Genomic DNA, 13,128 nt, shown 5'->3' with positions numbered 1-13,128 from the left:
TGCAATACCTGCGTGATAAAGATGCGCAGGTCATTATACTACAGGAGACACATTTAATCGAGGCTGAGATGCTCGAAGTTGTAAAGAAAAATAGGCAGATTGACACCTCAATATCCTCTTCCCAAACCTCGAACACAAGGGGGGGTGATCATTCTTTTAAAAAAAACTTAAATGCAAGAATTATTTTGCAGGAGGTTGATTCTGGTGGGAGATGGGCCACTGCATTTATAGACATAGGGGGTCTCGTTTGACTCTTGCAGGTTATTACGGGCCTATTCTGGATGATTCCTCAGCTCTTGAAGCACTATTATTTCATCTTTTAAATTTTCCAGAGCCTATTAATATAGCAGGGGACTTTAACATCGTATTGGATCCCTTGCTTGATAAATCCCCAAGCAGTTGGCAGTAGGCAGTTAACTTCTTCAAAAACTAGAGCCTTACTTCTGAACTGCATGAGTCAATACGGTCTCGCGGATATATGGAGGGTGAGAGCAGAATTGGAACCTGGATTCTCTTTCAGAAATTTCAAATATAGGCATCAATCCAGAATCGACTTTTTATTAATTAGTCGTAACTTGATTGATTCGGTAAAAAATGTAAGATATCTGCCCTCGCATCTGTCTGTCCACTCCTTAGTATCATTGACCCTACACTGAATATTTTCATCACCTTCTAGAACTTGGTATTTTTATCTCACTCCTCACATCATCGGATGATATCTTATCTATAAAAACTGATACCCGAGAGTTTATGCAACTAAACATTGGTTCAGTGGACCATTCTTCAGTTTGCGATGCATACAAAGCTTTTCTTCGAGGTGTAATTAAAAATAAGGTGGTGTTTCGTAAAAAGCAGTATACCCAAGAAATCGCATCTATTGAATCTGATCTCTGTAGAGTGCAAGCGGAAATAGAAGCCATGCATAGCGCCTCTAATCAGGATTCTACACCCCTACAGAACAACCTGCGCATCCTGAAAGAGAAATTGGCCACGGTCCTGAATCAACGTATCCTCCAAAGATGGGAGAGTAGCAAACTATCCCATTTTGAATATGGGGAGAGAGCAGGCAAATTATTGGCCTGGAAGACCAAAACAGACCAGGCTCGAAACATCATAGCCTCGGTAACTACGAACAACGGCACTCTCTCTTCAGACATAGAAATTAGAACAGCTTTTAAGGACTTCTTTAAAAAGATATATCAGGAGGACAGGAACATCACTCTAGATAATGTAGACAGTTGGCTAGACGGTGTCTCCCTTCCATCACTCTCGTTAGAACAGAGTGTTTTTTTGGATAGGGAGATTACAGAGGAAGAGGTTACATCAGCTATCCTGGGAAGCAAGAGCAACAAGGCAGCTGGCCCTGATGGCCTTCCAGCCGAAATTTACAAAAATCTGGCGGCTGAAATATCACCTTTCCTTGTTATACTCTTTAACTACATACTGCAGGATGGGGCCTTCCCACCCACATCCTGGAATAGCGTGTCAATAACGCTTATCTTGAAACCAGGTAAACCTGCTAACAACTGTGGCTCGTATCGCCCTATATCAATCCTGAACGCGGATAACAAAATCTTTGCATCTCTGTTAGCAAATAGGTTGGCCCTGGTGGCCCCTGACATCTTACATCTTAATCAGACGGGCTTTGTGAGGGGTCGTCAGTTGCACGAACTCACGAACGATCTCATAGGTGCCATAGACATAGCAATTAAAGATTCTATGCCTTTGTCTATCCTCACGTTGGACGCTACCAAAGCCTTCGACAGGGTTAATTGGATTTTCCTGTCGGGGGCCTTGAGAAAGTTCAACGTCGGATAGGGTTTTTGCAGGGCGGTGAAATTGCTGTATAATTGTCCATCAGCTTCCATGTTGGTTAATGGGACTTTGTCTGAACCCTTTGCAGTAACTAGAGGCACACAGCAGGGCTGCCCTCTATCCCCCCTCCTATTTGATCTATATATAGAGCCCTTCGCGCAGAGATTAAGAGAGGACAATACCATCAAATCCTTCTTTTATGGGGATTGGGAAAAGAGGGTGACCCTATATGCGGACGATATCATGATAATGACCTCGGATATCAGTACCGCATTTTCTGCAGCAATTAAAATAGCACTAGAATTCCGGGAGGTCACGAGGTTAATGCCTCCAAAATCGAGGTAATGACTTGGAACGATGATGCTAGTGGCTTTAATCAACATCTTAGTGGAAACTTGCGTTATTCAGGGTTGAATATCGTCAAAGATATCACCCAGATTGCCCCCTTAAACTTTGCAGCAATAGCAAAAGAGTGTCATAAGCTAATGAGATCTTGGCAATACCTTCCCTTGTCCCTGTTGGGAAGAGTGAATCTTGTAAAGATGACAATTCTACCTAAAGTTTCTTTTTTTGTTTAATACAATCCCACTTTTTTTTACCCTTCTTTGCTGGCAAAGTTACAGAGAGAAATTTCTTCCTTCCTATGGAAAAACAAAAATCCTAGGATAGCCTGGAAAAAGATCAGGTGGCGTAGGGAGAAGGATGGACTGGCGGGTCCCGATATACAGATATACGGGTGGGCATTTCAACTCTCACACTCATGCACGCTTCTCAAAACACCAACAGAAGATGGAGTAGGCAATATGTTCTCGGCTCTCCTACGCTGTGAGGGAATTGGTCAATCAGGTTACCTCTTCAAGTTCGGAGATCCCAAGTTTAAAAAAAAAGTAAAATTGAAGGTGCTATATGGCCTGGCAAGAACTTGGACAAAGATCAGATCTACAATTAATTTGGGGTACTATTCCAGTAGATCTCCAATTTGGGATCTACCCTTGGCTCCAAGCTGGGCGAGTGACGCATTAGCACTCCCATTGAGAGAAGCTGGAATATCAACCTGGGGAGATTTGTTTGGCGAAGGGACCCTGCTTCATTCGGACTATCTAGTAAATAAGGTGGGGCCCAACATGTCTAGATTTAAATATCTACAAATTTCGAGCTGGGCTCAAGCTGCTACCACTAAATCTGCACGACGAACAAATTTGCCACTAGGAGGAGGCTGTGAACTCGAAACTCTTCTGGTATATAAACCACCAGCAAAGAAAGAGATCTCTGTGTGGCATAACTTAATATTAGAAGAGATCAATGGTAACTTCCCTCTCCCAGAGTTGCTGTGGGGAGAATTAATGCCATGAGTACATGTGAAAGATCTCTGGTCATTCTCCTGTAGGGTCCTTTGGGATTTAGTTAAACCAGCTTGGCTGCGTAGAAACCATCTTTTTACCCTACATAGGGCGTACTACTCCCCACAGAGGTTGTCAAAGTTTTCTCTTGGATGCCCTGTGGCCTGTCCAAGGTGTGGTTTGAAAGAGGCCCCGGATACTTATATGTTCTTCGATTGCCCCCAGTTGACGATCTTTTGGGACTCAATAAGCAGCAAACTTTCATCTTCCTTGGGCTCCAATGTAGGGAATAATCTCTGCATGGTCATCTTTGGAGTTGTGGATCAGACTCGTAGTCCGGTAAAGAACTTAATATTTTATTCCATCCTGGCAGCTCGAAGAGAAATCTGTAAACATTGGAAAGATGCTTCCCCCCCTACGTTTAACTATTGGTGTAACTCTATTGTACAGATCTCGAAATTAGAACTGGTCAGAGCAGGGAAGAAAGAGAGAAGAGCCTTTTGGCATTTGTTGGGCTGGTCAAATTGAACCTGGATTTTTTTTTTCCCCTGGTCCGATGATTACACTGCCATGGTTCAATCATTCTGCTATACCCAAATAACTGTTGGTATTAGCCATGATAGCATCTGGCTTATTGGTGTCATCTGCCACTTTGCAACAAAGTTGGTTTGTTGGGAATGAGTCAGATGTTGCTGAAGGGATATGTTATCACCATCCGTTTATCGTCCCAGCCAGTTTCGACTGAGTCAGCACGACTGTACTCTATGTGCCTCACTACCTACGTTTGGAGAATGGCAGCTAAAAACCATGAATGTGGATGAGGATAAAAAAAAAAAAAAAAAAAAAAGAACGAATTGTACATTTAACCCCTCTGAAGTCCAACACTTTCATTATTGTTTTGTTGTTTGGACTTTCTCCCTTGTGTGCCATGGATTGGAGAGAGAATAGCAAATGTCAGATCTCAAAAATAGAACCTTTTCCATACTTATGCACTATTTGGAGTGTGAATCGTAAATGTAGCCCCTCAGATTTCTAGCTCACTCCCTACTATTACACAGACTGGTGTGGGAATAGTAAATGTAATCCTCTCAAAAGCCAAAGCTTTTTTTTAATACACAGACTGGAGTGGGAATAGTAGAATTAACCCCTCCAAAATCCAATGCTTTCCCTACTCTGGTGCTGTGCGAAGTGGTAATAGTACATTTAACCCCTTGGAGGTCCAACACTTTCCCTACTGTTCCTTACACTGGAATGGCACTCCACCTATTGATTTACAGACTAGATTGGGAAAGTACATTTTACCAGTCCTGCACATAACTTACTTTTGCACTCTCTGGAGGGAGAATAATACATGTTGTCCTCTGCATTCCAACACTTTCCCTACTGTTGTCCTATTTCAGTGAAAATAGTCAATTTAACCCAGCCAAATTTCAAACTGTTCCTTAATTTTGTGCAGTTTGGGGCGGGAATAGTAAATGTAACCCCTCCAAAGTCCAGCTCTTTCACTACTGTTGCACAAACTGGAGTGGGATTAGTGAAGTCTTCCGTATTTTTGCACTGCTTGGAGGGGTAATAAATATTTTACCCCACATAACACAAACACTACTGTTGCAATGACTGGAGTGGGTAAAGTAAATTTTAACCTCCTGAAATCCAACCGTTTCCACGTTTTGCACAGAATGGTGTGGGAATAGCAAATGTTTCCCTATGAAAATTCTACACTTTTCCTTCGGTTGTGTTGTTTGCGATGAGAATAGTAAGTTTTACCCTTCCAAAATCCAACGCTTTCTCTACTGTTGGGCTGTTGGGTTGGGAATAATAAATGTAACTACTCCAAAGTCCAACACTTTCCCTACTGTTATTTTCACTGGAATGTCGATAGTGAATTTCACACATCCAAATTTCTACGCCTTCCCTACTGTTGCTTAGACTGTAGTGGGGATAGTAAGTGTAATTCCTATAAAATCCAATGCTTTCAATGCTATTGACCGGACAGGAATGGGAATAGTACGTTTTGCACAACTCTTTCAGTTCATTTAACCCATTCGAAGTTAAATGTTTTCCCTACTGTAAAGCAAACTGTTACGCTCTTTGGAATGGGAATAGTAATATAACCCCATTCAAAATCCAGTGCTCTTTGGAGTGGAAATAGTCAATTATACCCACCAATGTGCAACACCTTCCCTACTTGTGTGAATTTTGGGGCCTTATTGTGGAGTACACTCACAGATACTGCCTTGAGTCCAGTCAGAGTAATTTACTTGACCTTTACTTAATCTTCAGCTCAACCCTTTGGTAGCTATGACATAGAACAGCAAGGCCTAGCAAAGGACCATTGTATGAATCATTTAAGAGCACCAAACAACAGAATAGGAAAATTACCAAACAAGAAAGGCACACAACAGCAATTTGAAAAGATAGAGCATATTTTTATTAATTTCTAGAGAGTTTAATCATTAATATCCACTGTGGGGTTCTAAAGGTACATATTAAAAAAAATCTTTATACTTGATGAATGAACCTACAAACAAGCAATGGAAAACACAAAGTTTGGAAACTTTTGAATAGTTTGTAAACGTTGTAAGTGTTCCAGACCAACTAGGATGACCAAATCCAAACTGGCTGAAGTCTAGAAGCTAGAAAGAATACAGTGGTAGTGCGATAGACCAAACATCATAAGGAAGACAAATTCCTAGACTTAAGAAAAGTGGTCATTGTTTTAATGGGAACACCATTCTTTATGGAAAAGGATGCCTCACCCACATAATAGTGTCTTGCTTTATCATATGAATCTTCTCCTCACCCTGGTGAGATTGTACCACCAAAGCGGGGTTGCCCTCTTCAGAGACTTGGCGGTAAGAGGGAATTTTTGAATAAATCAACTGGACAAGGCAGGATCCACATAATCTAAAAAAATATATTAGATTGTCTTGGTTATCACATTTATTAGTGAGGCATCTAGGTATATCTAGAAACACTGTATCAGGCTGGTAAGTAGAGAACAATGACAAGGAGTGTTCAAAACTTTATAGCATGACCGCATTTGACTTATATGGAGGGATCCGGGTGCTGAGGGGTGTAGTCTTTAAAGATGCTTAAGGATGCTGTGGATGCTGTGTGGTCTACAGAGGTGAAGTTCAGTCTAGTCCTTAGTCCACAACTGGGTTGTGGCTAACTCTTGTCATGGATCTCGGAGTGCCAAAAGTCCTCTGTGAAGATTCCAAGGGCTTCCAATGCAGACGTGGCTTAGACTGTCTTAAGTCGGTCTTAAGTCAAACTTAAGTCAAACTTAAGTCAAACTTAAGACAAAATCCTAACTTTACTACTACTAAATGCCTTCTGTGAATACCAAAAGTAGTAGGACAGACTTAAGACAGACCTAAGACAAACTTAAGACAGACTTAAGACGGACTTAAGACAGACTTAAGACAAACTTAGGACAAACTTAAGACAAATTTAGGACAGAATCCTAACTTTACTACTACTAAATGCCTTCTGTGAATACCAAAAGTAGTAAGTCTAGGATTTTGTCTTAAGTTAGTTCTGTGACTCGGGCCCAAAGTTTATCATTGCCTGTGTTGCATGAAGGTATACTAATTTTCCTTAACTAACCCACGCTAGTTTCTGTCAGATAGGAACCCTAATAGGATCCAATAAAGTAGAAATGTGTGAGTATAGCAGAAATTCTGTAGAAGCCCATCCAGGAAAAATATTGTATAGCACAAAGCCACACCACAAGAGTAGTGTATAGAGGTCTGTACCTCTGCTAGTCTGAAAGGAATCTGAACAAACTAAAGAGTGTTGCCTAGTACTACCCACAGAAATACCCTTCAAGATTCAAATATCAAAGGTCTCATTACTGTCCAACTTCATTCATACTCTTTGGCAGCTACACTCTTAATGTTCTTTTTTGATCCACATATTCCAAATGGCCTTGGACTCCACCTCCTCTTTCCTTTGCTTGTTAGGCTAATCATTCTTACCTAGAATATTACCCATGAGCTTCCTCATCTGATTCACACAGTGTGCCTTTCTCCGTTTATTGGATCAATCCATGGAGCTAGCATTGGAAAGAAAAACATTGCACGCAAAGAAAATATTCATGTTAAAGGTTAAATGTTGTGAAATCCAAATGCTTAAGACCTTTGTTCAATTTTTGTTTAACCCTTTTGGTGCTGAGGACTTAATGGTGGGTATGTGCAAAGGAGACCCCGCCCACCGATTAAAATGCCTGCACCACGGCAGAATTCGTGCCACGGTCAAACGGGTTAAGAAGCATTTAAATGCATTTTTTAACTGTGTGATTACAGATACATAGCCAGTATTATTATAAGAGCAAATCACTTTTCTAATAAATACACATTTCATTGTGTTATAGATTCAAAATATAACTAACATGTGTAAGTAAATACATGAAGATTAATAGTGTTAGCCAAACTGCACACGTGTAAAGATATGAGAACTGCAATTCTCTGGTACTGTAAAGAAAACGTTAATGTGCACACTCATAAAAATGTGAGGATTACACAGAGAATGCACTTTCTAGATGGCTTCAAGTGCACTTCACTTCATTAATTAATTAGATCACATGAAAACATTAAAGCATATATATACATTCACAGGTGGCCTAATTAATCACAAATGGGTGGACCTAAAATTACGCTGCTCCAAATGCAAGCAACAATAATTAACTGTTTAAAGGTGAGACTGATTGGCTTTCCCAGTGATTGTTGTCCATTGGCAATGGCACAATAAATGACTTATAGTACACACAATTTAGGCCTGAGGAGGTTTAGAGGCCAGCAGAGGGTGACTCCCCCATAATACAATCAAGCAACACAAAAGGGCACACCTGGGTCTACAGCGAAAATGGATAAATGGAGTGTGTGAAGGAAGTGACCCGCTAAGGACCACCAGGGTCACTCAAGACCACCTCTCAGCCTTCCACACCAAATGAAGAGTCGGAGGAACAGTGGAGAATATACCAAGAGTTACTGGCAGCCATCTCACGCCAACACAACCTCAACATCATCTCCTACGCCGACGACACCCAGCTGATCCTCTCCCTCAACAGAAGCCCCGACACCGCCAGAACCAGCCTCCACGAAGGGATGAAAGACGTCGCCGAGTGGATGAAGAACAGCCCGCTGAAACTGAACTCAGACAAGATGGAAGTCCTCATCCTGGGACCATCGCCCTCCGCATGGGACGACTCCTGGTGGCCCCCCGCCCTGGGCACCACTCCCAAGCCAACAGACCACGCACGCAACCTGGGCTTCATCCTGGATTCCTCACTCTCGATGACCAGACAAGTCAACGCCGTCTCCTCATCATGCTTTCACACCCTACGCATGCTTCGCAAGATCTTCCGATGGATCCCGACCGAAACCAGGAAGACGGTCACCCAGGCACTCGTCACCAGCCGACTGGACTACGGAAACACCCTCTACGCCGGAACCACAGCCAAGCTACAGAAAAGACTCCAACGGATCCAGAACGCCTCCGCCCGACTCATCCTGTACATTCCCCGACGCAGCCACATCTCCGGCTACCTGAGAGACCTGCACTGGCTCCCCGTCAACAAGAGGATCATGTTCCGGCTCCTCACCCACGCACACAAGTCTCTCCACGACCTGGGCCCCAAGTACCTCAACGACCGCCTGACCTTCTACACGCCCACCCGCCAGCTACGGTCTACTAGCCTCGCCCTCGCCGCCGTACCACGCATCCGAAGAGCCACCGCCGGAGGCAGATCCTTCTCCTACCTGGCGGCCAAGACATGGAACTCCCTCCCCATCCACCTTCGGCTGACCCAGGACCATCTCGCCTTCAGGAGACAACTCAAGACCTGGCTGTTCGAGCAGAAGCGGACCCTTCCCCCCAAGCGCCTTGAGACCCTTCCGGGTGAGTAGTGCGCTATACAAGTGTTGTGATTCATTGATAGATTGATTGATTGATTATTTCAAACACACTCAGAGCGGAGCCCAGTCTGCACAGTTGTGAAGAGTGTTGCAGAGGGAACTAAAATCTGTAAGCAAAGAGTTACATTTTGTACAATTCGTTGCCAGGCAAAGACACGCCTACAGTGGAATTTTCCAAGCAGATGCTGTTTTACAGTGAAATACCCAAAAAATTTGCTTCAGTCCTCATATCTTAAATTATCTAATACAGCTCAAGGGCGTTTCACCATACAACTGCCACCAGACAACTGGGAGAGGGCCTCTATCTAGTGAGAAGGTATGCAGCAAATCAACCGTGTATTAATTAACAAGGCAAAGCTTCAACTTTCACAGAAATGAAACTTAACAGAGGCCTTTTCTCAGAAACGAGTAAAGGTTAGTTGTACTCATGTACTTAACCCCTTCGACGCTGATGACGATCTCGTCATCAGCCACGGGTGGCGTGTGCTGATGACGAGCTGAGCTCGTCATGTAACACGGAAAAGGGAAAACAGCCGCACAGCGCAAAAATCACCGCAGCAGCGATGCGGTTAAAATGGCGTCTAAACATAAAATAGTGCCGCAAATGCTAACTTACATAGGGCACTGTGGATGCAATTTCGGGGCCATTCTAACATACGGAGGACTCCCTTTCAAAGGACACTTTGCCTCACCCACCTGTAGGTGGCATGCTTCATCATTGGGTAACGTCCTCGTACTGTGAACTTAGTGACAGTGCAAGCTACAACCCCCTCACTGTGAGAGAGGAGCTTAGGGATTTTAGTTTTTGTGTCAAAGAGGTATTCTAAAACCCTGAGATGAGCTAGGCGTGGAGGGACTGAAAAGGGGAGTGAAAGTGAGCTAAAACTAACTTGCTGGTATGTCAACACAAACTTTAATAGGACATCCAAAGGTGAGGATTAAAATAAGTAGGTATTGCAGAAGTGTTAAACCTGTCATAGACTATTACTAGTTAATATGTTTCAGCCTTAGTACCCTCCCCAGAGGTGTAATGGCTTTCTTCAGGGCCAAGACATGAACCTAAAATGAAGAAACCATGCTTATCAAACTTAGTAGGTGGTTAAGAAGGCATACAACAAGCTAGAGGGTATTTCCACCAATCAAAATTTCAACCCTGAAAATAGACAAAGAGTTAACTAAACAATGTTAACAAATTACACAGGCCACATCTATAAATTATCAGTGCAGTTGTGGCCTATCACAGTTTCAGGGCAATTGATTGTGATGTGTAGGAAAGTAGGATCTGCTTCTTATGATTACCCTCACTTTTTACTTTTGATGATCAACTGTTTCGACTAGTCTGACTGAATCCTACTAATCAGGCCCCGAGTCTGTATGCTTTCTCACTAAAATGGTTATGGTATATACTAAGTACACCACAGATTTGGATACTGAGGTTCCCTTGTCAGTTGCAAGTATATGGTACACAAGTACCCAGGGCATCGGTACCCCAGAGACATCCCAGGGATTGCAGCATGTATTATGCCACCCATGAGAGACCATTCAAAATGGAACTACAGACCTGCCATTTCAGCCGGTGTAAACTGGTGTTTTCACCACTTACAAAAGACATAGGCTTGGTATATCTAAGGATCACTGCACTTAAAATCTATCAGTCACCCCTCTAGCAGGACTTATCAATCCTGAAGGCAGGGTGCTCAGTTCAAAGTGAGAGGGTGTCCCTGTATGAGTGGGACACCCCTGCAGCCTACGGAGTCCATTGTCCTGGATTGTCGGTGAGGCAGCAATACATATAGGTAGAGGTACATTATATGCTTGCGTAAAATGGTATTTCCAGAATGGCTTCATCAAAACCCATAATCTTTGGTATCAAACACCTTGGAATCATACCTCCATACCGGTAAACAGTGTGGGAGGTATTATTCCCCCCTCAGATGCAACCCTTGTGGGGTCCACGGTATTCCCAGTACCAGCCTTGCAGAGTCAAACAGCACAAAATGGTTGCTGCCGACCACAGACATATATCTGCCCTCCGGCTGCTGAGCCAAGCTTGAGCAGGAAAGGGCAGAAAAATATGCAACCTGTCACAGGGAGGTGTGACCACCTCCCAGAAAGGATTTAGTGTATTAGGGCTGGGTGGCTTCACTTGCAAAGTGCCTGAAAGTCTGCCTGAGCGGCACACTTGGTGTCCCTGTGCATAGTCCAGTTTAAACCAGTCCTGGGAGCCAGTGGCTCCTGCTCTGGCACAAAACTGGACAAAGGACATTGGAGTAACCTCTGCACTGTCCAAGTCCTCCCTTGGGAGGGTACCATGAATCTTGCTAACCCCATTCCATGGGTTCATAAGGGCTTACCTGGCTTTAGGACCCTAGATTTGACATGGACATGATTCTTCTAAAGAAACCACTGAACTTTGACCGCCTGGACACTAAAGACTTTGTGGGAATTCGCTGGTCCATCTCCCTCTTGGTCTTAAGCATTGTCTTTGCCATGCCCTTTGCAGGTATCCATGTAGGACCTATGATGCAACAAGGATAACCAAAGACAACCGAAGACATCTCCCTTGGAGGGAAGGAGTCACGCCCTTGCATTTGCAGGCACCTCAATGTAACTGTCCGGTCAGCTGCTCCGGAGCTCCTGCAGACTCCGTAGGCTCAAGAAACATAAGAGGTGGGTTCCTATATCTCCCACGGTCCGAGCTGCCCTCGGACAAAGTCTGGGGTCAGAATCCCTTGTGGGGGTTGCATAACTGGAACCCCTGTGCACCGCATACTTTTGCTAGTACCATGCATTGTGGGCTGGTTTTGGTGAAATCGCTCGAGGTCCTCTCATGACTCCTGTGCCTCCAGCTTGTGGGTCCATTTGAGGGTCAACTTTGCTTTCCTTGGGCTTCTCTGGTTGCCCCAACTTCCCTGTGCTCAGTGAGTCCCCTGGGCCTTGCTGGTCTGAATTGTAATCATCTTCAAATTTCTGCATCGGTTGCCATTGCCAAGGCTTTGTTGGTGTCTTGCCAGACACTGACCCCTCAACACTCGACATCCTTTGTGGAACAGCTCGCATTCGGTTCCTGGTTGCCCTCAATGTCTGCTGGTACCCGCAGCTGCAGAGTCAAGGACTCCATCAACGTACCAGAAGTACCTGGCATCGGTGGGCATTCGGGTCAATCATGAGTGACCTAGACTCAGTCCCCTCTGCTTTCAGGTTATTCACGACAAGAATCCATCCTTGGATTCCAACTGACACTCTTCTTCCTTCTTCCAGTGGTTCTTCCTCAAAGTCTCCCATTGAGATTGATGATAGTTTCCAACCTGTGCACCTGGCTTCCGTAGGATAGGTAACTCCGGTACTTTAGTACCCATGGGTGGGATAGCATCCACAGGGTTTCTTCATAATCCACTGAGAAAGAACCTTGAACTTTAAAACTTTAACTGCAACTTGCACATAGCCTTCTAAGGAGCCCTCAGTCGTGTTTGCACACTGCACCGGGTCCTTCCTTGCTCACCTTGGTTGGTTCCTTGGGGTCCCTGCAATTCTACGTCCTCTATACACTGTCTTGACCAGAGTCGTGGTTTTTATTCCACTTGTTTAATATATGAACTGCCCCCCTCCTGTTTATAACGTGCTTTTACTGTACTTCTGTGCTAAGTATTATGTGCTTTGTGACTATCTCCGGGAAGGAGATAGTTTGTCGTACTAGAATAGTGTTATATTAATAAATACATATTTTTAAAACTACTGTGTGATTCTCTTTTCATTCAACCAATACATTATGATTCCATTCTGGTGAAACAAGCTGCTTAATATTCTTTCAAGATTAAGCCGGAAGGCTGCTCTCCACAGCTACCACTAGGATAGCTTTCCAAAGGTTATCTTTGACCTCTTAAATCACCATAAGGATTGTTTGGACTGGTGCCCACTTAAATTAGGACCTAGAAAGGAGAAAATGACATTCCCACTTCAAGTGTTATCTTAAACACAATATTAATAAAAATACAAAATAAAGATACAACACCTAATTAGTCTGTGTTAAATCAAAAAGACTGAAAATGTGA

At 43.6% G+C, this 13,128-nt stretch overlaps 1 protein-coding gene across 1 annotated transcript in view; it reads left to right on the top strand.

Annotated features, from left to right (window-relative positions):
• Positions 1 to 13,128, top strand: part of LOC147718082 (GTPase IMAP family member 4-like) — a 125,684-nt gene that overhangs the window by 46,647 nt on the left and 65,909 nt on the right. The window lies entirely within an intron of this gene.

The sequence above is a fragment of the Lissotriton vulgaris genome, chromosome 4_2 (genome assembly GCF_964263255.1).
Source record: "Lissotriton vulgaris chromosome 4_2, aLisVul1.2, whole genome shotgun sequence".
Classification (NCBI taxonomy): domain Eukaryota; kingdom Metazoa; phylum Chordata; class Amphibia; order Caudata; family Salamandridae; genus Lissotriton; species Lissotriton vulgaris.
This window is presented reverse-complemented; position numbering and strand designations above follow the sequence as displayed.